General features: G+C 35.5%; 1 protein-coding gene across 20 annotated transcripts in view; it reads left to right on the forward strand.

Moving 5' to 3' along the window:
• RALYL (RALY RNA binding protein like) overlaps positions 1-27,042 on the forward strand; it is a 751,296-nt gene that overhangs the window by 165,836 nt on the left and 558,418 nt on the right. The window contains exon 1 of one of the 20 annotated variants that reach the window (XM_058444499.1): positions 18,744-26,039. The exons of the other annotated variants lie outside the window; for them this stretch is intronic. The gene's annotated coding sequence lies outside the window, so the exon portion shown is untranslated. Of the gene's footprint in view, positions 1-18,743; positions 26,040-27,042 lie in introns of those variants that run through there. 20 annotated transcript variants of the gene reach the window in all.

Raw genomic sequence — 27,042 nt, forward strand, 5'->3', positions numbered from 1 at the left:
CAATCAACAGATGCAAACACTTAAGTATCAAATATGTTCATTGTAATATGTTTATTAGAACACAGTATTGGTGAGAGTTACGGGAAGCCAAGTTTGAGGCTACATCTTCAAGAGATATGCTTAGAAGCATATCACAAGGCTGGCCTTACGTGAACGTGAGCCTAGTAACTACCGTGCAATGAGATGGAGGAATCACCCATCACCTTAATGAGGTTAGGTCTGAGCCAAGAACTTGACTTTGCATTGTTTTGGTCATCATTGTCTCTGCTGCTGTCACCAAGTATATCCAGACACCACTGCACAACCCCCAATCCCCCAGCAAAAATATAAACAACTTCTTCACATTACTCCCATTTGAATACAAGTATCTCTTGATTTTTGCATTTGATTTCTGGAGCCTAGGTCGTATGTCTATATCACAACTGCAAAGGAATCTGCTTATTTCAAGTTGAGCTTCTGAGCTGAAAAGGTAGAATTCACAGTTTGAAAATATATTCAAGTACCAAATGGCTTTTCATAAGATACTGGGCAGCCCCATGTATGACCAATATCCACCACAGTTGGTTAGCCCTATAGCTTTATTTCCCCCACATACCCTGACACTCCCAATATCTTCTGCAGTCAACCAGTTCACAGTGATCTAAAATGCACATCAGGCTTCAAATCTGAATGCTTATAACAGTTTGCTATACTGAAAAACTATGCAGAAATAGTTCTGTTGAGTGCTGTTTTTCAAGTGTTTTTGTAAAATGAAGAATTTTTTAAAATATTTGCCTATGAATTTAGTTTGCTTTATTTTTCTTGTTTTATAATGTTCATTTGAAATCTGTATTGTCTCTGGTTGAGACAGTACTACGCTGGTCTGCTTGTGGGTTCCAGAATGAAATAAATAAGTCTGTAAGAAAATAAGCAACTAAGTAAATTAGTTAGTAAAAACAAGCCATGCATGTATTACCTCAGAACCAGGGCACTAGTAAACTTCACAAAGCCACATTATTCAGAGTGCTACACCATTTACAGTGACAAGTGGCCCCTTCTCATTATTATTGGGACAATACTGCCAAATAAGCAAAACACAAATAAAACTCTCCAGTGGAAAATGGCTAAGAGTGATTAGGGGCAAGTAGTTTTATGTAGACTAAAATACTATAATTAGAAGGGAGGATTTGGAGCACTATTTGAAGGAGAGAAATCAATAGAAGAGTTGCTTTCTATGCTCCAAAGAGCTTTCCCAGCTATCTTTGTTCAGTGGTAAAATAGAGTTATTTTACAGTAGGAAATAAACTTGGGCACTAAGCACCTCTGTTGGGGAGATACCTGAGACTGCCTTGGAAAAGGAGGGGGTGAGCGGATGCGGCATGACATTGTTTTTCATAACATGTTAATAGCAAAACAAACTACCAAAAATAATAATGATAAATAATTTATTCCCATTTGTTCTGGGTTACTCTACTTTAGAACTTCAAATATCGAACAGTGTTACATTAAAGTAAAATGTTTATTTGTAACAGACAAAACCAGTTCAATACTAAATAATAACTTAATGTCATCTTCAATCTGATTAAGTAGTTATTCTGTTAAGAATGTTCTAAACTGATCAATAAGAGGAAAGCTTTAAGTATTCTCATATATTACTTTTCTGAAACTGTCATGATATTAATATTATGTACTTATAGTCGTGGTTTGTTCCTCAAACTATTACTTAATGTGATTTATTTTAAATGTGAATTTTGCCTTTAGACATTCATTTAAAAAGACAGCCTATTCTTTATTATTTTTACTTAGAATTTACAGAATCCTGTGGTACAGAGGGACTTTTCCAGCTCTCAGGGGTATATAAATTTCCTTTTTCTGCATTACTGGCCAGTTGATGATTGACTTGCCTCTGCAATATCCCTACAATGCGGCCAACTAGATACTCTTCAATATGGCCCATTTTATCTTTGGACAGTTCTGATAGTCTCCCATATTGTTAATTCGATTTTTTCTCTTGGCAGCTTCGTTTTATTTGTCCTTGTTAGATCTCTTAAGACTACTTTGTTTTTATTTTTATTTGTTTTGCAAGGATGGGGTGCACAATTAGTGGTACAGTATGGTTGTTCCATAACTTTATTAAAAGGTATATAAAGTACTTGATGCTGCAGAGTATCTAGAAGTATGCATTGTGCTTATTCATTGGTGACAATAGGTATTTTGGCATTTTTAATACATTCATTACATTTGCAATTTAAGAAGCAAATGAATTAAGTTCATGATGACTGAATGGGATGGGAGTTAGAGTTTGTAAGGCGACCTGGAGAGGTTAATTTCACAGCATGCCGTAACTGTGAATTTTCAGATGGAATATATGTGTGTAAACCTGAATCTTACCCCACGTTGGAGACGAAGCTGCAGAGAAAGTTGTTCTTTTGACCTTAAAGCAAGTTAAATTTGGAGAGCTACCCAATTAAGAAATTTTTATCCACCAATATATTTTTAATTTAATTCTTACTTTGTGGGGATATTAAAGACTTTTTTTTTCCCTCCAATTTGCTATTTCAGTGCTAGTAATATAAATCCAGTGCTAATCCAGAGGAAAAGATTTCCCATGCTTTGGATTTTACCCGGTTAGTTCTCTAGTTATACTCTTAAGTAATTTAGAACCTCTGAAAAAACTGAGGTTAATAAGGAATAAGAAATTAATAATGGAAACTAATAAACAAGAGATATGGAAATTAAAAATACTCAGAAGAAACAAATCCTTGAAAATCCCAACATACAGGGTTCAAATAAAATTAGGATATTTGAAGGGCCATTTTGGATATCTGTTATGCTTTTGTAATATTCCTGAGAGTGGATACCACTTTTGTTCCTATTTTACAAATGAGGAAACTGAATGACAGACAACGTAAATAACTTTCCCAAAGCCACACAACTAACAGGAGGTCAAGACTGAATAGTCAGACTAAATCTGGAATTAGGCTGTTTTTAGAAGCTATTAATGAAATAGAAGGGGAACTGAGATCCATCAAATGCAAAAATGAAAACTATATAATAAGTAATCTGCTGGCATTTGATGCTTATTTATTTCTCATTACAATCCTGTGGGTTAGCTATTGTTATCTTCCTTTTTCACATAATGAAACACACGTTTGGAAAGGTTAAACTATTTCCCCATGTTGGCCATGGGGAACTGATAGTCACTGGACCTAGCATTTGAACATTGAGCTCTGGACTGCAAATTTTATGTCTTTTTTACTCTGCAAAAAATTGTAAACTCTTTTTAGTAAGAAAATGCTTTATTTGAGTAATCTATTTCATAGAAATCCAAGCTAGGTAAGGTGCCAATTGCCGCGACCCCTGTTGGACCACCCCTAGACGTTTCCAGGACACCTGAGGACTTGAAAGTGCCCATGCTATCATGCTGCCTAAAGTCATTCTAGTTTTTTGAAACTATAATTACAAATAATTTCCCAGATACAGTCATATTAACATATACATATACAGTCCCTCCCATATTACTGTCATTGATTCAACATATGTTTATTGAGCACCCTCTGTGTCCCAGACTGCTTCTAGGTGCTGGGGAATATGAAGATCAAATTCTGGCCCTTCATAGAACTTACATGGTTTTTACTCCCATCACTTAGCCCACTCCAGTGAGTCATTTACTGTACTGTCTTGGTGGTGATATCTGTAAACTTTCCATCTCCTACTAGCTTTTAAGTGCCCATGGTACGGAAAGTATGTTTTATTCATTTTTGTGTCTCCCACAGATCACCTGCCACAGCAATATTCCCAGTGCATCTCTTCTTTTACACTATTTTCAGTCACAGAACTATAACATGCAGCTTCATAAAATTCATCCCTTCACCTAAATAGATTCCAGCTGTGACAGTGTTTATAATTTCCCTGTAGCTTGAAATTTTCATCAAATTTCTACTTTTAGATATGCAAATTTACGATTAATCAATGAATCACTGAGAAAATAGGAATCATTTTTTGTTCACAGGGCATGTCAAGATGTGTTACAAGGTGTAAGACTTAACATTAACTGCCTTTCTAACTTATGAAAAAAACATTTTTTAACCACCTAAAAAGGGTGTTTTGGTGAGCATTTGTTAGAGGACTGGGAGTTGTTCCTCTGAGCAGGGTTAATAGAGCTGAGTAATTTTTTACTTATAAAGTCCTCTAAAAATATAAATATTTTTGTCTATATTTGATAGTGACATAAATGTCTTTGTTCCTCTTTGAAAGCCATTGTATAACAAAAGGATCATTTTTGACTAAGAGATTTTTTACTTTAAAGCACATACTTATTTGTTATTGGATATCCCAGGATATCTTTTGAAAGTCTTGAGTTGTTGTCAGTGACTCACAGTGACAAAGTGCTTTTGTGTGTCTTTATTTGCATGCCTGAGGGAATCACTATTTTTGAAAAATAGATTTTTTTTTCACACGGCCCTTTAAAAGAAAGTGTATTGTGGCTACTGAAGAAATTCCCAGAGCAATGTTAGCAATTACAATTTGCATAATAATAATTTTTCCTTTGCCTCAACTCAGTGAAAGCCACTCTGATTAAAAACAGTTTGCTAGAAGTTTCTAGTTACTAGAAGGCACTTGTACTAAATGTATTTGGCAAATTTGTAACCCAATTCTGGGATGCAACTCTTTTTTTCCCTAAGGCCCATCTCAGCATAATTCTCCCTTAAAGTGAAATATAAAACCAACTCTGGACAGCTCTTAGGAGTTTTTACTGGATGCTTTTGGTGTATGGTGGGATTGGGATTAGACACCATACACCACAAAGTAAAACTGCTGAAGAAATTCTCTTCCAGCTTTCTCTGGAGTCACATCCTTCAAGACAACTCTCCACAGCCATATTTCCCTGATTTCTCCTCAGTCGCTTTTTGAAAATTCTAGCTGTAGCTTCAGGACTTTCTCATTCCAAGTTGGCCCCTTTCTCCCACATCCTGAACTATTCTTTTTCTATGGCATGTGATTCATTCTTATATAACTTAAGTGAACCTGTTAAGACTTCTAATGTTTCTCTACATTAAATATCTAAGTCAGTACAGTGGCATCCTGGGAGCCAAGCTGAGCAAAGGAAGAGTCCTCCTTAGAAGGTAGGGGTAGCTAAAAGCTTATGTCTATTTATACTTTGGGATTTTTATGTTTATTACACTGAGAGCTAAAGGTTTCAGTTTTCTTTTGGTTAATGGTTCTTTAGAAAAGTCACACCATTAGGACCTCACGAAATAGTTCTACTTGGGTAAATGTACCACCTTCCTGGGAAAAGCCCTCAGCTTTGTAATGAATCCTGCGTTTGTGTTAGCATACCAAGAGTGCTTCTATCTCACGCTTGTCACAAATATACAGCCAGGAGTTAAAATCACAGTAATAATTTACTTAGGAAATTATGACTTTTGAGAGGACAAGACTCTGTGTTTGATATGTCTACTTCCTCAATGAAGAAGACATGAGGAGAGAGCCAAATTTTACTCTGGGAAAGTTATTTGATATATCTGGAATCACACCAAGGGATCTTAAAAGTTCATTCTTCCATTGTTTCTGTCACTGCAAATTGAGTACTTAATCTGAGACAAGGACTCTGCTGGGAACTAGGACTATAATGATAAATATGTCACATCAGCTGCCCCCATATCACATAGTTTAGTGGCAGAAACAGTATTAAATTAAGAACTGAAACTAATTCAGAAGGAAAAACAGTGTTGTAAGAGTGAGTAACTTGTGGCTTTCCAAATATATGGGTTAGGAAAAGCTTTTCCAAGGAAGTGAAAAGTGAGTTTGTATGTAGTTTGTATGTAGGAATGGAGACAACATGGCTCACGCATAGATCATGGGATTGATCTTATGTACCAGCATAAGAGTTTAAAATTTTGTTTTTGAGCAAAAGGAATTTATCTTTTTCTAAGAGGACTAATATGATCAAATTTGTATTTTAAAATGATAAGTATGTGATATAAAGAGAATGTGGTAGAGGGTGAAGGAGATTCAGTACAACCAATTAGGAGATGATAGCAGGAAGTGCAGATAGCATGGGATAGTCATGAGGCTTACGAGGGTGGAAGTGGAAAGTGAGAAATGTAGATGGATTTCTTCATTTATATGCAGTCAAATCAAGAGCACTTAGTATCTGATTAGAAGTTGGGGTGAAGGGGTAGTGATAAAGGTGACTCTGAGGTTTTTGGCATTAACAGCTAGGTGAATGGTGGTGTGAAACATAGAATGATATGGTTTGGATTTGTGTCCCCGCCCAAATTGCATGTCGAATTGGAGGAGGAGCCTAATGGGAGGTGATTGGATCATGGGGGTGGATTTGCCCGCCTGCTATTCTCATGATAGTGAGTGAGTTCTTGGGAGATCTGATGGTTTAAAAGTGTGTGGCACTTCCCCCCTTCACTCTGTCTCTCTCCTGCCGCCTTGTGAAGAAGGTGCTTCCTTCCCTTTCATCTTCTGCCTTGACTGTAAGTTTCCTGAGGCCTCCCAGTCATGCTTCCTGTTAAGTCTGTGTAAATGTGAGTCAATTAAACCTCTTTTCTTCATAAATTACCCAGTCTCAGTGGTTCTTTATAGCAATATGAGAACTGACTAATACATAGGATAATAACCAGGTTTGAAGGTAGGATATTAAATTCAGTTTTGTATCAGTTGCCATTGATTTAGGCTGCATAAACTCAAAACAGTAATAGCTGTTGAAACCATACAAACTCCCCTTCTTTCACATATCAAGAAGATCAAAAGGGTAGTTCCAAGACAATATATTGGTTCAGTGATATTTTGCCCTTTTATTCCATGCCTATTGCCTCATTGCTACAAAATGGCTACAACAGACATCATGTTATCATTAAAGGCAGAAGGATGGAACAGGAAAGTATTAACATTCTCTCCTCTTGTTCTTACCCCTTTTATAATAAGCAAATTTTTACCTCCAAGACTCCAGAAGATTCATTTATAGGTCTACCCAGCCATGGCCTCTCCAAACCGCGAAGGATGTGGACTGTTTAGTAAAGGAGAAAGAGATCATCACAATTAGCTTAGAACAGTTGTTCTCAACTGTATTAGACACCAACTCTTTTGATTAGTAATCTGAAATGAAATTCACAGATGTAATTTACCTACACACATAACATAACAAGAAAAAATGTTATGCTCTCTTTGTCATAACACAGTAAATTAAAAGAATATGTAAATATTTGGGCCAGATTCAAATTGAGGTAATTAGATTCTTGCAAATACATATATAGAATAATAGGGTAAATAGTGTTTGCAGCAATATATGGAATCACAACCAACACAGCAGCAGTGATGCAGACTGACACATTTTTGCTGTAAGGGTGTCACAAACATAATAAGTCCAGTTACTCTTGCCTTCTCTAAAATACTGGACAACTCTTGGTAACATTCCAATTAAGACAATGTATAATGTTTCCTGATTAATATTTTACTTGCAATCCTGCTGCACATTGGAAAGTGGTAGGAAATGCAGAACAATTATTTGATAATGCACTTATGTCCCCTCACATTGTAGAATGACGCTTCTTAGACCTCGCTAACAAATGCCAGTAATGTCCCCAATCATTGTGACAAGCAAACTTCCAGGAAAAAAAGGTATAATTTACACACTATACATCAGAATAGAAATGTAAGATCAACCGAAAGCAAAGAAAGATTGATTTCCTTGATTTTGAGTGGCATCTCATGCATTCCCACTTTCCCACTCACTGCCTATAGCTGTTACAGACATTCATTGCAAAGTTAAATTAAAGGTTACTCTGCAATAATTTCTCATTATGTGCCAAGACCTAAAAGAATCTAATGAATTCTGTCTAAGATAACACTAATTGCAAGGTTAAAGTTTCCTTGGGAAATCTTGCCCGGTACCTTAGGCACAGGGGAAATGTATGCTAGTGATTTCAAAGTGAATTAAGACACAAGTTTTTAATCCATCTTTTCAAGAATTTTAATGAAATATCTAGTTTATATCTTTAGAATTCTAGAGAAGTACCTCATCGTTTTAGACTGTTTCCTTTTAAATCATTGGCATCTATAGGCTACCATCCTCTTAAACTAGATAGATTTTAACCTTGTTCCTTATTCATTCTAATTTAGCTTGTCATATATATATAAAAATATATATATTTATATAGTTATATATTTATATATGTATATTTATATAGTTATATATTTATATATGTATATTTATATAGTTATATATTTATATATGTATATTTATATAGTTATATATTTATATATGTATATTTATATATATGTATATATTTTGATAGTGGCTTTTTGCTCATTAGAAACCAAAAGTTAAAAGTAATTAATCTTGAAAAATGGTTAACTGGCTTGCCTGAGAAAAATTAAATTTAGTTGGTAAAGGCTGATTTCATTAAAGTTTGTATGTTTTACATTTCCTCTGCTCCATGATGGAAATAAGTATTTTTCTTTATGATGTGGTTTGCCATCTACATGAACACTTTAATAAGAGAAAGCAAAATAATTTTGAAGAATACATTAGTATTTGTAGGAGCCACTCATACTGCTTTCTGCATTTGAGGTAAATTAGAATTATTCATTAAGTCAAACAATGTCAAGTAGAAAACAGAAATAGATGTTGATGAATGAATTAAATATGATGAGTCATATTTTATTCATTGTTTTTTCATTTTGAACTTTTTAATGAAGTCATTGAAATACCAAGTCATGGTCATAAAATTCCTTAATTCCTCTTAAAAAATTAATTTAATAATAAACAGTCATTTAATTAGTTTTTGAAGCAAAATTGAAACACTGGGAGTATAGGACTTAATAGTGGAATTTAGAGAGTTCCACAGAACTCTTCTTAGCTTTTAGGCTCTTAGAAGATAAAATTTTGTGTCTGTGTGTGTGCACATGCAATAAAATAATAAAATGGCCTACTATGAATACATGAAATGATGTTGCTTATTGTTGTGATGTTTCAGATAAGGGAATATAAAGTAGGATTGATTAGTAAAAGATGAAAGAAGAGATTAGTGAATGATGGATTAGTAAATGATAAGCATGGTTTTGAGCAGGGGCTTGAAGAAACGATGGGTATGTAAAGCCTAGAGTACTGACATGAAATTACATGCTGAGAAAAATATGGAGAAAATAAGGCACTTCTGAAGTGCGTATGTGAGAAGAATGGCTTAACTGCACTGGCGAAACTGTGTTAATGAGGAATTGAAAATTGCTTAGTTAGAAATAGAAGTGTTGAGAGAATAAAGAGGTTGTTGATTTAATGTCGTAGACGTGGATAACAAAAATGAAAGAACCTTGTAGACATTTTTAGGCTCTAGCATTATAAGAACTATATGTGAGGTAGTATTTGTGGTAGCTTATTGGAGAAGTGCAGAGTTGGAAGGATCCGGAACATATGTAAAATTGCTGAGTACTTTACGCATTAGGTGATGAAGAACTAGATGATTAAATTGATGGCCAATACATAAATATAAATATATATACATAAATATAGAAATATATTTATGAACCTGGTAATGAAAAACTGAAAAGTATACACACATGCACCACAAAGTATTTAACCACATTAATCCATTTTACTAAATTTGAATTAAAGAAAATATTATTTCTCCCCATTATTTCACAGTATGTAACTCTAATTTTCTTTGGGAAGGGGGTGGGGGTTTGGAGGGACTTTGAACCATCAGGTATTTAAATTATTTTGAGACCTTTTTTTTTTAAAGAACAAACAAAAATTTTCATTATCAAATGCTATTATCTTTTAGGTTTCTACTGAATTAGCATAAACCACTTTTGTACAATTAACCATCTATCCTTGTGAAGTGACTAGAATGAAGGGCTAATGATTTACTGGCAGGGTCAAAGATAAATTTGTTGTAGGAAAGTAAGAAAATATTCTGTTTATATTTGTATATATAGATTTAATATTTAAACCATTAATATCCTTAGTTATCTTCAGTAATGCTTTCTTTCACTTTTAAAAAGAAGTATTTTAGTCATGTCTAATAATCATATCTGTACATTTTCTTTGTCTAATCACTTCGAAAATACCTATTTAACTAAAATCACTGCAGAATAAACCAAAGATCAGACTTTCCTCGTTTGTATATAATAAATTATGCTTTTAAAATCTGAATTAACTCCTGCAGTAAGAAGGCATGCTCTGAGAGGAAAATGAAAAGTACTTAATTCTAAACTTAATAATTTGCAAATATAATCTCTACTAAACAATTTTGCATGTATATCTACTAGACCTGCCCTGTGTTATTCAATAGCCACTAGCCACACATGGCTTTTTAGAGTTAAATTAATGAAAATGAAATACAATTAAAAATATCATGTTTTTTTTTTTTTTTCTTTTAACTTTTTTTCTTTTGAGACAGAATCTCACTCTGTTGCCCAGGCTGGAGTGCAGTGTTGTAATCTTGGCTCACTACAAATCTCATGCCTCAGCCTCCCAAGTAGCTGGAACTACAGGCATGCACCAGCACGCCTGGCTAATTTTTGTATTTTTAATAAAGATGGGGTTTTGCCATGTTGCCCGGGCTGATCTTGAATTCATGGCCTTAAGTCATCCGCCCACATTAGCCTCCCAAAGTGCTGGGATTACGGGCATGAGCCACCATACCTGACCGTGCGTTCATTTCTTGCTGTGGAGCACAAAGTGTTACTTGAGTATCCTTTGAACTTTTTAGAGATTACTTTTTGCAGCTAATGCTAGAATTTTGAAACCCCAGACCTTTGTCAACCATCAAGAAACATAGCTGATGCTAAGTAAGCACTTGTGCTGGACAATAAACGTGAACATTTTGTATTAACCCAATAAATGTTGTCTTTAATCTTACAAGAGATGTATCCACTTACAAACTTCTGACTTACAAATGACATTTAAGTGTTTAAGAATTGTACTTCTAGTGAGAAAGACACTGAAAAGTTCAAGAAAGTTCCAATGTGTTATTCATTCCAGTGAAAATTGAAGATTAATGAATAAGGCAATAAATAAGCATTCCTTCTTAATCTTGACTACAGGTAAGACAAGAGGAAGTAGAGGGCACAAGGATACTGTAGAAAAAGAAATTTTACTTAGATATGAAGAAATGTTTCCTGGTGTGGAAAGTAGTTGCACATTGGAAGGATTTATTGAGTGAGGTTGTAGGATTTGGAGAAATCCTTAAAAATAGAATACATTTCAGTCTCTAGGGAGGTATGTGATATGCCTGCAGGCATTGAGTGTGGGAATGAATTAGATTCATTGTCATGGTTTTCTCACACCAGCAATTCTATGAATCTGTAGAGGACAATAAAATTGGATAATTCTCACTGTGTTCTTCAGGGAGTCAGGTTTCCAGGCTGATTTTTCTAGCAGTGAATCAGGCCCAAAATATTACCTTACATTCAACAACTTTTCAAATGCAATAAAGAAAAAAAAAAAAGGACAAATAAGAAATGCCAGTACTTTGCCATTTTAAGAATCAGTGTTTCTTGAGATGGATTAGTATTTCCTCTTTTCCAGTAAGAATTAAATGATTTGGGTCTGAGTGTAAGCACTACTATTGGAAAATCTTAAATTCCTATTATATAGCTGAGTTTAAGGGAAAATGAATTTAGTGTGATTCGAAAATACATATGAAATAATGATTTTTGCCTTTAATCTGAACAGTAAAATTAGTTTCACATGTGATAAGCTCTAGTCACCATTTTGAGAATGTTCTATTAGAATTACACAAGTTTGGTGTTTCAGCCTCCTGGAATTTTTTCCAGCACTCCAATATTCAAGCCCTTGGCTGTGCTGGAAATGTGGCAGCAGGCACTCAGGTCAGAGCTGTAGACAACCAGGGATTTGGGAAGTGGCCCAAATGCACTCACTAGAGAGGCATTGGAAGAAATTGTACCGAGAAGAAACTGGGACAACAGACCTGAGCATGCTGCTGTGGAGGATGGGGTGGCTACATCAGAGTTGCAGTGAATCTAGTCACATATTATTTACATCGGAAAAGAAATCCTAAGCCATAATTCATGTGAAAAGCCAATGGCTGAAGTTTTTCTTTTTAATCTAGTGATGTAATTCTTCGCCAGGTTTAAAATGGAAAGCAGAAGCAGGTCAAGCTGAGTCATACACACAAGGCCAAATTTGGGGAAAGCAGGAATCAAAGGCTGGAGGCAAGGGAAATTCTAAATCTGCAGAGCACCATCTTTGAGAGAAAGAAAAAGAATAAAAACCTATGCTGGAAGGAGAACAATCAAGAAGAGAACTGGTGGGTGAAGAAGTTGAGATAAATTGTGCAAGCCTTCACTAGAGATAATGTCCTATTGATAGGCAGGTTGGTGTAGTAGAAGAAGCCCCTGTTTTAGGGTGAGAAGTTTATTTTCACACACCGGCTGTGAGACTTTGAGCAAAATACTGAATCTCTGCTCCTTCATCTGTAAAAGTCCCATAATAATTCTTATTTTCCAGATTGCTGTATTTCAAAATTGAGCAGCCACTGTACCTGATATTCAGTAGAAAATTAATAACTAGTAGCCACTGTTATTTTGTTGACTTTTCAGTGGGTAGTAGTGTTCTTAGCATTTATTCATTCTTCATTCAGTAAACATTTATTAAATATAAACAGAATACCAGAGAGTGCTAGAAACAGACTACAATCAGGAGTAGTTCATTAGTTCTTAAATTGCCTTACAATGGTTAAACTATCTTTAGAATATGGGTCACTAGCAGCAGAGTATCAGCATTATACTAGCAATAGAGAGGGAGGCACCAAGATTGAAGTGAATTGAAGACAGGATTTGCATCTGAGTTGGGCAATTTTTCTTATTGGGATCATAAGGGTTTCAGACATCTCAGCATCTGATGTGTCCCTCTAGAGCAGGGGTCCTCAACCTCCGGGATGCAGACCCATATCAGTTCCTGGCCTGTTAGGAACTGGGTGGCACAGCAGGAGGCAGGCGAGCATTACCCACTGAGCTCTGCCTTGTGTGAGATCAGTGGCATTAGATTGTCATAGAAGTGTGAACCTTGTTGTGAACTGCACATGCGAGGGATCCAGGTTGCACACTCCTTATGAGAATCTAACTAATGCCTGATTCGTTAATGATCATCTGAGGTGGAACAGTTTTATCCCAAAAATCATATCCCCAACCCCCAGTCCATAGAAAAATTGTCTTTCATGAAACCAGTCCCTGGTGTCAAAAAATTTGGGGACCACTGCTCTGGAGGGATTTCTTTATCTTTGGGAACAGCACCTTGGCTAGTCCCACAGGATTTGAGAATATATTGAAGGCTTTCTTATAAAAAAATTATAGTTTGAGTAGAAAAATAGAAGAACCACAATGTATGATTTAGACTAAGGGATTTATGATTGGGATTAAACCTTATACAGTTGCAGGAAACTGGGGAAATAAGTGTCTGAAAGGGGGAGATCGAAGGATCGGAAACACACACACACATACACACACATGAATTAAGGATCATGAAGAGGAACTTACGAAGAATTCTGGAAAGCTGTCACCACTGCTTTCGGTGGTGTGCATGAAGGTATTGTAGGTGCTCTGGGCAGCTGGATATAAAACAAGGCGAAGACAAACTTGGACCCATGAGGACAAACGGACTGACGAGCACAAACAAGAAACCTTGAGAAAATACTCAAAGCCCCTACAACAAACTGGAAGTCATGTCTGTGTCTCATTTCTTCTAATCTCAGTGATGTTGGCCACCTGCAGAAAAATCTGGTCTCTTCAACAGGGATCTGCATAGGCACATGACCCAGGACTCAGAAGGGAGATGGGGAAAATGGTGAGTTTGGATTAACTACCAGTTTGGCTGCTTTCTCACACCAATGAGGTAAACCATCAAATCAGTGACAATGTGAGTGATGCACAATGGGTAATGCCTTATCTTCTGCCTTCCATAAACAGTGCATATTTCTTTATGATCAACTTAACGTAATTCCACACAGGAAAGGGAGTTCTGGAGAATTTGCTTAATTTACTTTTTAGCTTAGCTATGTTGACACCGTGCAAAATCACTACCAAGAAGAGAGAAGAGATTTGATATTATTCTTATAAGGCAGCATTGTCATTTGATCTAACTTTCTGCTTTGGCAATTCTCACAAAGAGGTATGAGGAGGGATTGGGAAGCGTAGAAACGGATGAATAAAGAAGGCATCCCAGGATCATGTTGGGAGCATTTTCCAACTGATCACCTCTATTCCATTGCTTCATTTCCCTGAACCCTGCAATTTTGATTACAGTTTCTTTAGAGGATGAATATGTACCCCGCTGCTGCTGGAGAATCATAGCGTAGCAAGTCACCAATACTGGTGTAAAAGCATTTTTTCCCTTAGGTGTATCTATGTGCAATAAAGCTGAGAACTGCTGATGTATATTCTGTAGTAGCTTTCGTATGTTTGTTTTTACCAATGTATTCTTGACTCCTTAAAGACAGGCATGCCTACCTATTCTTCTACAACTCAAGTTACCTATAGTCAGTCTTGTTACACAGTAACTCTCAGTTCTCAAACTTAGGTGTCCCCAAGGGCCAGACATAAACCACAAATGTTAGACCAAAGAAGATGGTGAGACTGAGGATTACAGCTGGAGCATGAACTGCCTAACCTAATGCCATCCAAATGAGAGAAGAGAGGCATCAATCATCACTTCTGACAAAATAAGGGAGGCTGCCATTTTCATATACATAGTTTGCTTTTCTTACTAGTAATATAAGATTCACTTGGTATCATTCTATTAAGGAATCAATTATAGATTATACTGTGACTGGCAAATGGTGTTCATAAACAATGGAGATACTTATCAGCTTTCACAATAACCCTCTGATAGAAACTAAAAACATTTTAATACTTCAATGAAGTAGCAAATGACCTACTAAAAACATTCTTTATTGAAATTTATTGGTATAAGTTGGAGGAAAGAAAAGAGGTATATTAGCTTATTCTTATTCGTAGCTTATTATTTCACCCAAGATTATAAAATATAAAAAGTTTAATAACGTGAAAACTGTGACCATGATTTGATATAAAACGTCTACTGCTATGATTAAATTACTGAAAGAGAAAATAATACTGAATTATGTGAGTAAAAGTTGTGTATATTATGATAAAAACTCATGTTTCATTAACACTAACTTATAAATCATCACATCGCATTTTTTAAAATTTTACAAACAGTACTGTTTAGGAAAGTATATTCTACACTAGTTTTTCAGTTCAAACCCTTTTCATAATTGTTCAGATTAAGCTTTTCAATTGTTGCTAATGTGTTACATCACAAAATTAGTTGAACACATTTTAAGAGAAAGGAAAATATGATTTAGAAAAGCTTACCTTCAATGAAGTATAGAAGTTTAGAGATCGTTTTCAGCTTCAAATAAATAGTTTTGAAATATTTTTTTTTACTTGCTAAACATCCCTTCCATGCATTTTGTTGCATAAATATCCTATGGGAATGATAGACGCTATTAAATAGGCAACAAAGCAGGAATGACAACTGGTACATGGTGCTTTGAACTGTTTATTAAATGAACAAATCAATGAATGAATAAGTAAATAAATGACCAATTTTCACTCTTGGACTGTTTGCCTGGCTTTCTTAATAGTAAATTACTAGTCAGTTATTTAAAATAAATAGGTGTTTGGGCATTCTTGGACATACATGTGTGATACATTCTATATTTTTTAGAAGGTTCCACCAGTCTTCTCTTATGTATTGAAGACACAAATATTTCACTCATATATTCACGCAGTGTCTTTCTCATTTCCAGCTAAACATGTTTTTCCTTTTCAAATTGTATTAATGACCTATAACTCAGTCCTCATCTATAGGATGAATCAAATTTACAGTGTTGCAAAACTAATGTTGGCCACAAAAATCAATACATTGCCTACAATCTATAAACTATCTTTAAAAGAAATTGATGTTAGTAATTATAACTCAATTTATATAACAAAAGGATAAAAATGAACAATTAAAAAGAAATTACTGGCAGCAGACCCTACCACTGATAGTGTCTAGAAAATTGAAGCAAATGTATTTTATCAAAGCAGTGAGTTACGACGGGAGAAGAATAAAATTTTAAAGTTTAGTGAATCTATGTGCTAACTCAGTACTGATATTATATTAATCAAGGTTCTTGGGTACAAACAACAGAAGGCAGTTATGGGTTTTACGCAGAAAAGGAATTTTTTAGAAGGAAATGGTTAGTACATAGAATTGAAGGAAATGCTGGAAAATTGGCAGAAACCACAGAATTAGAAATGGTCAAGAACCTAAAGCATCTACTTAGCCAAATTGTGCTCTTGGAATAGTGGCTAGGAGGTCCCTGCTGTTGGTACTAGACCACACACTGACCGCATGGACATGTTGGCATTGGCTGCCACTCATAGATGCCTCACTGTAGCTTCTGCTGTAATCAGTTCGGAACTGTTCTTAATTCTTTGTATCACTTGCTCTAGATTCATAGTCCCAGATGATATCATCCAGTTGTTTAACTGGGGTCACATGTTTATGCTGTGTTGTCTGGTGCCAGAGAGAGAGCAATTACCTGTAATTTTCAGATTCTGCTGTGGGAGGGAGGACCCTACCTCTAATCAAAACATGTAAGAAGATGATCTCCCAAAATTGGAAGGGAATATGTATGCATCAAAATGACTAATGAGCACTAAAGCCATTAAAACGTTGTATGACCTAAGAGGGCAAATTATTCAACCTTTCTAGATATCAGTTTTTAAATGTGCAAAACAAAGATTGAGAAATGGATAAGGTCTACCTCTAAAATAACTAATTTGCAGTTTAGTTGGAAAGATAATATAAACACTCTGTAAACAACAGCTACAACTACCAAAGATCTGCAGTAGTGGTTGTGAAAATGATAGTGTACAAGGAAAATGTTTACGTTATTTAATAATGAGAAATATCAGAGATGGAAAAGGATGTTTAAAAGGTGGCTGGAGGACAAGTGCAGTGGCTCATGCTTATGATCCCAGCACTTTGGGAGGCTGAGGAGGGCAGATCACGAGGTCAGGGGATCAAGACCATCCTGGCCAACATGGTCAAACCTCGTCTCTGATAAAATACAAAATTTAATTGGGCATGGTAGCTCGTGCCAGTAATCCCAGCTACTTGGGAGGCTGAGGCAAGAGAATCGCTTGAACCAGGGAGGTGAGCCAAGATCACACCACTGCACTCCAGCCTGGTGACAGAGTGAGACTTCATCTCCAAAAAAAAAAAAAAACAGGGTGGCTGGGGTATCCTGGGAGTTTGTCTGTACAATATGTGCTGTTCACACAATATACAAACACATAATAACAGCTGGATACTATTCCTGTCAAGTCAGATTTTTCACGACAGTGGCAAAGGATTAGATAATTGGAGAATAGTAGGAAATAGCCTCTATATGACCTAACATATTAATATCTTAGGTTATTTAAGACAGATGAGAGGACAAACTGTACCGTGGTGTTTGGGGAGAAAAACACTCCATAGAAATTCTCTTGAAAACAAAGCCACCTACATACTACATAGCAATTTTAGAGAAATATGTCTCATTTTCTTTTCTTTTTTTTTTTTTTTTTTTTTTTTGAGATGGAATCTCACTCTGTCACCCAGGCTGGAATGCAGTGGCACAATCTCCGCTCACTGCAACCTCTGCCTCCCAGGCTCAAGCGATTCTCCTGCCTCAGCCTCCTGAGTAGCTGGGATTACAGGTGCCTGCCCTCCTGCCCAACTAATTTTTGTATTTATTTTTTATTTTTTATTTTTTTTTTAGTAGAGGCGGGGTTTCACCATGTTGGCTAGGCTGGTTTCAAACCCTTGACCTCAAGTGATCTGCCTGCCTTAGCCTCTCAAAGTGCTAGAATTAACAGGCATGAGCCACTAGCCCAGCCTCATTTTCTTATAATAACATTATATGTTGTTTGATAATTTTTCATATCTTTCAATAAGGTTTATATCTGTCAGGAAAAGTCACCATTTTTTCAGATGCCTCACAAAATTCAAAGGCTAGGAAAGGCATAGAACTTTTCTATAATTTTTGAGAATATATTGATTTCTGCAGATTGTGTAACAAGATATAGCAATCTCTCCCATACTTTTCTTCCATTAACAAATAACACTTTTATAGTATCTTTCATCCCAGACCACTTGAGTGTTATTAGAATTTCGCCCTGTCCTTTTGCTTTATCTCATTATTATAGGCAAGATATCCTAGCAAATAAATAATATTAAAAGGCCTCAAATCACAGTGGACTAGAATTTTAAAGAGCTATATCCCATTGATTTAAAGTTTAGAAAAATGATTCCAGATCTATGCTGTCACTTATTCTCTGAGTTTAAAAAAGTCACCTTTTCCTTCCTTTTTAAATTTTCTCATGTGGTAATGAGGGAGTGTCTTAAATGGTTCTAAGATCACTTTGATTTCTAAAACTGCGATTCTATCATACCACTGTAGTTCAGCAAATCTCCAACTTGTGATATATGCAGAAGTTCCATGGAGTTGATGTTTCTTGATGTATTTCACTCTTCTGCTGAGAATTTCTAACTGAAAAATGGAGCTAGTCAAATGTATAAGAAACATAAAAAGTACATGTATCTATTTAGATATGTGCAAGCGCTATTCTCTCCCTCTTTCTCAAAGAGAAAGAAGTCTAGATACAGAAAGATATGTGTATACTACAAACATAGTTTAAAATTGTGGTACATATAATTTATTTGTAGGGATACTTAGTTATATGTTAATGTACTATTATAATTTTGATGCACAATCCTTTATCTAAAATGCTTAGACATATGTTTTGGAATTTATAATTAGAAAAATAATATAGTGCATATACCATGTTTTACACAACACTCCCAGTATCATTTGGTCAGTGTATTTGTCTGCTTTCAGGCTGCTGATAAAGATATACCTGAGACTGGACAATTTACAAAAGAAAGAGGTTTAATGGACTCACAGTTCCACGTAGCTGGGGAGGCCTCACAATCATGGTGGAAGGTGAAAGGCATGTCTCGCATGGCAGCAGACAAGATAAGAGAACTTGTGCAGGGAAATTTGCTCCCCCTTATAAAGCCATCAGATCTTCTGAGACTTATTCATTATCATGAGAATAGCATGGGAAAGACCCGCCACAATGATTCAGTTATCTCCCACCAGGTCCCTCCCACAACATGTGGGAATTATGGGAGCTACAATTCAAGATGAGATTTGGGTGGAGACACAGCCAAACCATATCAGTCAGCAACCCATAATCAAAGAAATTAACAATTATACACTGAAATAAATTTAGTATTCATAAATAAACGAAACTACAATAACTCCACATCAAGTTCATGGCAAGTTTGTCTGGCACATTAGTTTAGATCAGGTCAAGTTTTTCCATCGCATGAATTAGGAAACAAAGCTTTTAACTTTAAAAAGGTTTTAGGCTTGGGCTATATGGATAAGGGATTTTGAATCTATAAATACATGATTTGTCTGACCAGAAACTAGCCTTTTGGGAAAGAGTTTTTGAGCTTGCTTCTGTTCCAGACATGTATTTTGTACTGAAGTTTATTGGTGTCCGTAGGCCACACCCTCCCCTGGACACAGTGGAGAGCAGCCCTGATTATTTAGTGAGTAGTACTCACACTGTCCTCTTGAAATCCAATAAATTCTTGACAAGAAAACTGGCATCAAACTTAACAATTACAGTGGAAAAAACTAGTATTTATTTATTTACTTATTTATTTATTTAACTTGATAAAGGTCAAAAGAAAGAGATATAGACAAGCCTCTGCAGGAAACTGTGGTAATTTTCTGTCAATAAATACCTCAGACTGAAAGTCTTGGTTCTGCAGATTGTTTCTCCTCTCTGACTGTGAATTCTCTCTTCCACCCAGTTAAGTTGTTTCCTACTTATCTTCTGGACTGAATTTAAAGGAGACATGAAGGACATTCAAGGAGGTTCAGGGGTAGGTTGTTGAAGACATTACTAGAGGATTTCTTTCCCCTTTAATCATTGGCTTTACTTTTCATTGAAACATGTTACTTTTAAACTTAAAAAAAAAACCCCAGTATTTTAATGCTGCAAATGAACCAGCTAAATTACTTATTCTGAAAGAATAAGGAAAATAAATGATACTAGTGAATAAAAAATACCTAGCTCTCACAGAATGCTTTAGTTTGAGTAGTTATAGTAAAGTGCTCTCCAATTGCAGTATATTAACCTATAGCAAACCATTAAAAATTCTTATGAATTTTTTTCTTCCCAAAGAAAACTAGGCATCAAATCAGTTAATATAATGAATTAAAACAACATCGCTTTGGTGGCACAGTTTCAAAACAGATGGATTAGAGACATTCAGATACTGAACATTCAACACAAGCTATGATTTCAGCAGGGAGTCTTATTTGGCCTTTGTTCATCTTAATTCCATCAATTTCAAATGTTATTAACAACAATGGGACACAATTCCAACAGTGATGCTTTACACAACCACGTAAATTTTGAATAATTTTAGTCCTTGCACCATTTTGTTTCTAAGGGCAGGCATAATTTTTTTTTCTAGGATGTATTAAAATAACCAATATTCCTTCCAGTGAGCATTGAAGAGTTAAGCTGTAAAAGACAATAAATATTTAGTTTTACTGTTTATAGGGGAAATACTACTACTTACCTGATTTAACTTAGTTATGAGTAAAAATTTGGATAGGAAGACTAAGATGAGCAACCTAACCTCCTGAACCCACTGCTAAAGTCACAGGATTGTCAAGAATAAGAAGTTATTAATTTTAACGTAAATGAAAAGTAGTTTTGGAGTAGTTAGAACTAACGTGGGAAATTTTACATACAACCGCACACACACACATATACACAACCATACACACATAAAGTGTTTTGTGCTTGGGTGTAAACTAATCATGAGTCTGTTAAACGGGGAACCATATGATTTGTTCAGTAAAATTAGTCTGTTAGAATGGTAAGAATCAGAAACAGGAACACAGAAAAGGAAAATATGAGAGCAGCAGAAAAAGGCACTGTGTAGCAAGTGAATGGCAATGTAAAATCTGCAGTAAAGCTAGGTGGAAGTGTTTAGAATCTGAGTAATTACACAAACTACAGATGTTTACATGGTCAGAAATATTTTCAAGTCATATAAATGTGCAAGTTTGTAGAAGCCTGGAAACAGAATGAGGGTATTTAAATTTATTCACTTTGTGGAAGCAGGAAGTGAGGGTCACTATGTGGGCAGTATATATAGCTGCCTTAGATTGTCAGAGGTTGCAGAATTGTGTTGTTCCAGAAAAGTGAGACAAAGACAGTTTCATTAATAAGATTATTATAATAATAATGTTACCCATAATAATTTTTACCCATCTCTGGGTAAAAATCCTCAAAAAGAGTGGTAGTGCTGAAATTAAAGAACTGAGCAACACAGCCTGACCTATGATGTGAGTGAGAGTAAGGATTAATTGTGCTACTTCCTTATCCTTATAACCCCATCCTCTTGCTCCTCCTCACAGAAGCCCCAATGACAACCCCTGTAGAAAGCAGATTCATTACATCCACATTCACTCAGTATTTACTCTGTCAAGACCTGAGCTAAGCACATTCATATATTTAATATTATCTGAGGAAATTAATTTGTGATAACAGCCATTGCTATTACTTTATTTTTCACTATGAAATAGATATACAGCAATATCCGAGGAAGATTTTAAAAGATTTTTAGTATAACGTATTTTGTGATACACAGTGACATTTTGCGTCTCTCACTCTTTCTCCATCACAAAAAAAGCCACAGCAAAAAACTACTTGGAACTTATTTCCTCCTTGTATTTCTGCATTGAGTACTGTATGATTGTGAGAGTAACATCATAGATAAAATGAAGTAATGTTTAACCTATGGAGCACAAGTTTAGTAAAAATAGGGAATAAATTTATGATTATCACACACACACACACACACACACACACACGCACACAGAGAGAGAGAGAGGGAGAGAGAGAGAAAGGCGCAGGAAAATTTTACGTATTATTTAACTGAGTAGACTGAATACAAAATTCAAAAATTCAAAGTTCCTAAGGGGGCTGCTTTGTGAAATACTGTGCCATGATATACATATCATTAGAGATGAGAAAACTTTAGATTCATCAACAATTTAGAGAACTATTTCTAAAGATAAATCCTTTGAAGATAATATCTTTATGAACAGGTTTCTTGGGGAAAAAAGCTGTCAAATGCCAGTGTAGCTTTTATTATACATATAGAGAGAGACAGCACTGATGATTTCAGGAAATAACACAAACACACATGCAGTCAGTGAGAATTCTGTCTTGTGGAAGATGATACTGATGCTGTGTGCAGCCAGCTAATAAAACAGTTGTGATTAGCAGTAGAAGAGCCTGACCAGAGTATAAAGTTTTTTACATGAATTTTTGTAAAAAACTAAAAACAAAAAAAATGCTTTAGAGTGCTTGGCAACAAATGAAGTCATTCATATAAAAACCATACTAGTGGCTTCAAAATGTAAAGAAAGAGGGATAAATGTTATAGAGGTGGTACTTCTTGGCTGCTAATGGAGAAAGTCCAGTATTACTTTATAGGTCAATAACAGCAAATAAAAATTACTGGGCTAATTTTAGTGAACATCTGTGACGGAGTCCACTATTTTGGCAGAAGAAAGACCAGGTATTTGCCTTCTGAGAACCCTGGCACGTGAGCTGCACACATTCACCTACATTCAGCCAATCAAAAGCATTCTCCTAGCATTGATTTAGTCTGGATGTATCAAGAAGCAACAAGAATAGTTCAAAATCTATTCTGCATGTGGTAGCAGCAGCAGTAGCCTGTATACAGTAATAGAGGTGGGAACAATGGGGCCAGTAGCAATGTAAAAACTGTCTGCTCAGGAGTTCAAGGTTGGAGGATCACTTGAGGCCAGGAGTTTGAGACAAGCCCACACAGCATAGGGAGACCTCGTCTCTTAAAAAATAAAAATAAAATAAGCTAGCCAGGTGTGCTGGCATGAGATTGTAGTCCTAGGAGGCTGACTGGGAGACCCACTTGAGTTGATGAGTTCCAGCCAACAAAGTGAGACCTTGTCTCTAAAAAATAAATAAATAGTAGACTGTATATTCCTTTAGGTATATACCCAGTTACGGGATTGCTGAGTTAAATGGTAATTCTGATTTTAGGTCTTTGAGGAATCACCACACTGCTTTTCACAAGGATTGAACTAATTTACACTCCCACCAACAGTGTGTAAGTGTTCCCTTTTTCTCCACAACCACACCAGCATCTGTTATTATTATTTTACTTTTTAATAATATCCATTCTGATTAGTGTGAGATGGTATCTCATCGTGGTTTTGATTTGTATTTCCCTACTGATCAGTTATATTGAGCTTTTATTTCATATGCTTGTTAGCCTCATGTATGTCTTTTGAGAAGTGTCTGTTCATGTCCTTTGCCCACATTTTAATGGGGTTATTTGTTTTTTTTCCTTATGAATTTAAGTTTCTTATAGATGATGGTTATTAGACCTTTGTCAGATGCATAGTTTGCAAAAATGTCCTCCCATTCTGTAGGTTGTCTGTTTACTCTGTTGATAGTTTATTTTACTGTGCAGAGCTCTTTAGTCAATTTTTGCTTTTGTTATAATTCCTTTTGGCATCTTCATCATGAAATCTTTGCTTGTTCCTATGTCCAGAATGGTGTTACCTAGGTCATCATTGAAGGTTTTTATAGTTTTAAGTTTTACATTTGAATCTTCAATCCATCTTGAGTTGATTTTTGTTTATGATATATGGAAGGAGTCCAGTTTCAATTTTCTGCATATGGCTAGTGAGTTATCTCAGCACCGTTTATTGAATAGGGAATACTTTCCCTATTGCTTGTTTTTGTCACCTTTGTTGAAGAGCAGATAGTTCTAGATGTGTGGCCTCATCTTCGGGTCTCTATTCTGTTCCATTGGTCGATGTGTCTGTTTTTGTACGAGTACCATGCTGCTTCGGTTACTGTATCCCTGTAGTATATAGTTTGACATCAGGTAGCGTGATGCCTCCAGGTTTGTCCTTTTTGCTTAGGATTGCTATGGCGATTCAGGCTCTTTTATGGATTCATATGAATTTTAAAATACTGTTTTTCTAGTTCTGCAAAGAATGTCATTGGTAGTTTGATAGGAATAATATTGAATCTTTGGACGGTATGGCCATTTTAATGATACTGATTCTTCCTATCCATGAGCATGGAATGCTTTTCCATTTGTTTGTTTCATCTCTGATTTCTTCAAGCTGTGTTTTGTATTTCTCCTTTTAGAGACCTTTCACCTCCCTAGTTAGCTGTATCCTAGGTGTTTTATTCTTTTTGTGGTAATTGTGAATGGGATTGTGTTCATGATTTGGATCTGAGCTTGGTTGTTGTTAGTCTATAGGAATGCTAGTAATTTTTGTACACTCATTTTGTATCCTGAAATTTTGTTGAAGTTGTTTATCAGCTGAAGGAGCTTTTGTGCTGAGACTATAGGGTTATCTAGATATAGAAACATGTCATCTGCAAAGAGTGATGGTTTGACTTCCTCTCTTCCTATTTGGATGCTCTTTATTTCTTCTTTTGCCTGATTGCTCTGGCCAGGACTTCCAATACTATCATGAATAAGAGTGATGACAAAGGGCATCCTTGTCTTGTGCCGGTTTTCAAAGGGAATGCTTCCAGCTTTTCCCTATTTGGTATGATATTGTCTGTGAGTTTGTCATAGGTATCTCTTATTATTTTGAGATATGTTCCGTCAATAACTATTTTACTGATCATTCTAGTTTAAACACATATCAATGTTCATTGCAGCACTATTTACAATAGCAAAGACACGGAGTCAGCCTAATTCTCACCAACGACAGATTGGATAAAGAAAATGTGGTACATATACACAATGGAATACTATGCAGCCATAAAAATAAATGAGATCATGTCTTTTGTGGGAACATGGATGGAGCTGGAGGAAAACTAATGCAGGAACAGAAAACCAAGTACTGCATGTTCTCACTCATAAGTGGGACCTAATGATAAGAACTCATGCAAACGAAAAGGGAAACAACACCCACCGTGGCCTACTTGAGGGTGGAGGGTGCGAGGAGGGATAGGATCAGAAAAAGTAACTGTTGGGTACTAAGCTTAGTACCTGAGGGACAAAATAATCTGTACAACAAAGCTTCGTGACATGAGTTTACCTGTATAACAAACCTACACATGTACTCCAGAACCTAAAAGACAAATTTTAATTAATTAATTAAAATGAAAATGAAAATAAATAGAAAACTAAAAACACAGTCAGTGGAATCATTTTGCTTGTGGTTCTAACCAACCAACTTCCTTTGATTTCTGAACATCTTCAAGCCTGAATCAGCTTCATTCTCATTGATTCCTTTTTAGAAAATTTTTACATTTTTGATTTTTGCAGGTACATAGTAGGTGTATATATTTAGGGGATACATAAGATATTTTGATACAGGCACATAATGTGTAATAATCACAGCAGAGTAAATGGGGTAGCCATCACCTCAAGCATTTATGCTTTCTTTATGTTCTGTGAACCACACATCACTTATATATTTAGGTTATTTTCTGCTCAAGATATTCAGAGTCATTTTCTATTATTTGCCATTCAGTATCTTGACTGCAACCCAGAAACAATACCCAATACTGTGGTGGATACAAACTGTCCTAGTTTCCAGTGTGGGCCAAGTCCCTAATGAACCATATGATTCTTTATTATTCTGAGCTTCTTAAAGTTTAGAGTTATCACTTACCATAATTTTTGCATTTTACAGTCTGAGAGCACATTCTGATGTTTAATTAATACCTCTTGAATGAAAGAATAAAGTAGATATTTTATACCTAATTCAATAGAAGTTTTATTCTCACAGAGTTAAAGAACAAAAGCTATTTTATGGAACACGCTAATCCCACTATCAGGAACCTATAGGAAGAATTATTTGATCCCATTTGTAAGAGTTGAACACATGGATGTTAACAGTACAAAAATGGTATGTAAACTAATGCTTTTTGAGGACTGTCCTTTCTAATGATTTTGATTCGTTTTGCTAATATTATAATGAATAATAATGAGCATTAAACTTATTTGCCAAAGTAGATATAAATACTTTATTAGAATATGTCATCCAACAAAGATTTTGAAATATGTAAGAGTGAAATGAGAAGTCCTTGGCCAAAATAAATTGACCAGTCTTGATAGATTCTCAATCTACCGGAGCCTTGGCTGTTTGAGCAACACGACTGCCATTGTAAAAGTCTCCAAAAAAGACTAGTATTTCCATTTTCTTTCCTTGCAAACTGGTGGACTAAAACAAGCAGAATAGAATGAAGCAAGGTAACATTTTCAGAAAGGGAAAAGCTTCTAGAGTTATTTGAAGAATAAGTAAATATGTTTACAAGAAAAATGTACCATGCATAATGTGTGTGCAGCTTTAAAAAGCTCTTTGTAAAGGTGACACACCAAAGACCATTTAAAATCTAAGTCATTGTAAGATAGCGTATGTTGTCATGAATAGAAAATTGACTTATATTCAAGGAACAAGGGCGGGCACTTCTTTGCAAGAAAAAATTTGAACTAAGGCTCAGTACTTGGAACAGTTTTATTTTCCATTTTTACAAAACATCTGACAGTGTGTGCCCAGTAAAATTTTAATTTAGCAGATAATACTAAGGATTTCCAGGTATGCCAGAAATATTTCAAGTGGATCTGAGTGAAGAAATAAAATTGTATAGAAGTTTTATTGTCAGCAAATACAAGATAATGCTTTAGAAGAAGGTTATATGTGTGAGCCCAGAAAGGTTACCACTTACCTGCCTATAGCAGAGGCAATTACTAGCACCAGAAAGAATGGGTAAGAGAAAGACAGAAATCTGTTTTATGAGAGGCTAGAATATATCAGGCATGACATCTCCCATTGAGGAAGCAGGGTACTTGGCAAGTTGTCAAAACTGAGCCTCAAATTACTGGAATAAAAAAAAATTGATTACTGGATG

Source organism: Hylobates moloch, unplaced genomic scaffold (genome assembly GCF_009828535.3).
Source record: "Hylobates moloch isolate HMO894 unplaced genomic scaffold, HMol_V3 SCAFFOLD_9, whole genome shotgun sequence".
NCBI classification, from domain to species: domain Eukaryota; kingdom Metazoa; phylum Chordata; class Mammalia; order Primates; family Hylobatidae; genus Hylobates; species Hylobates moloch.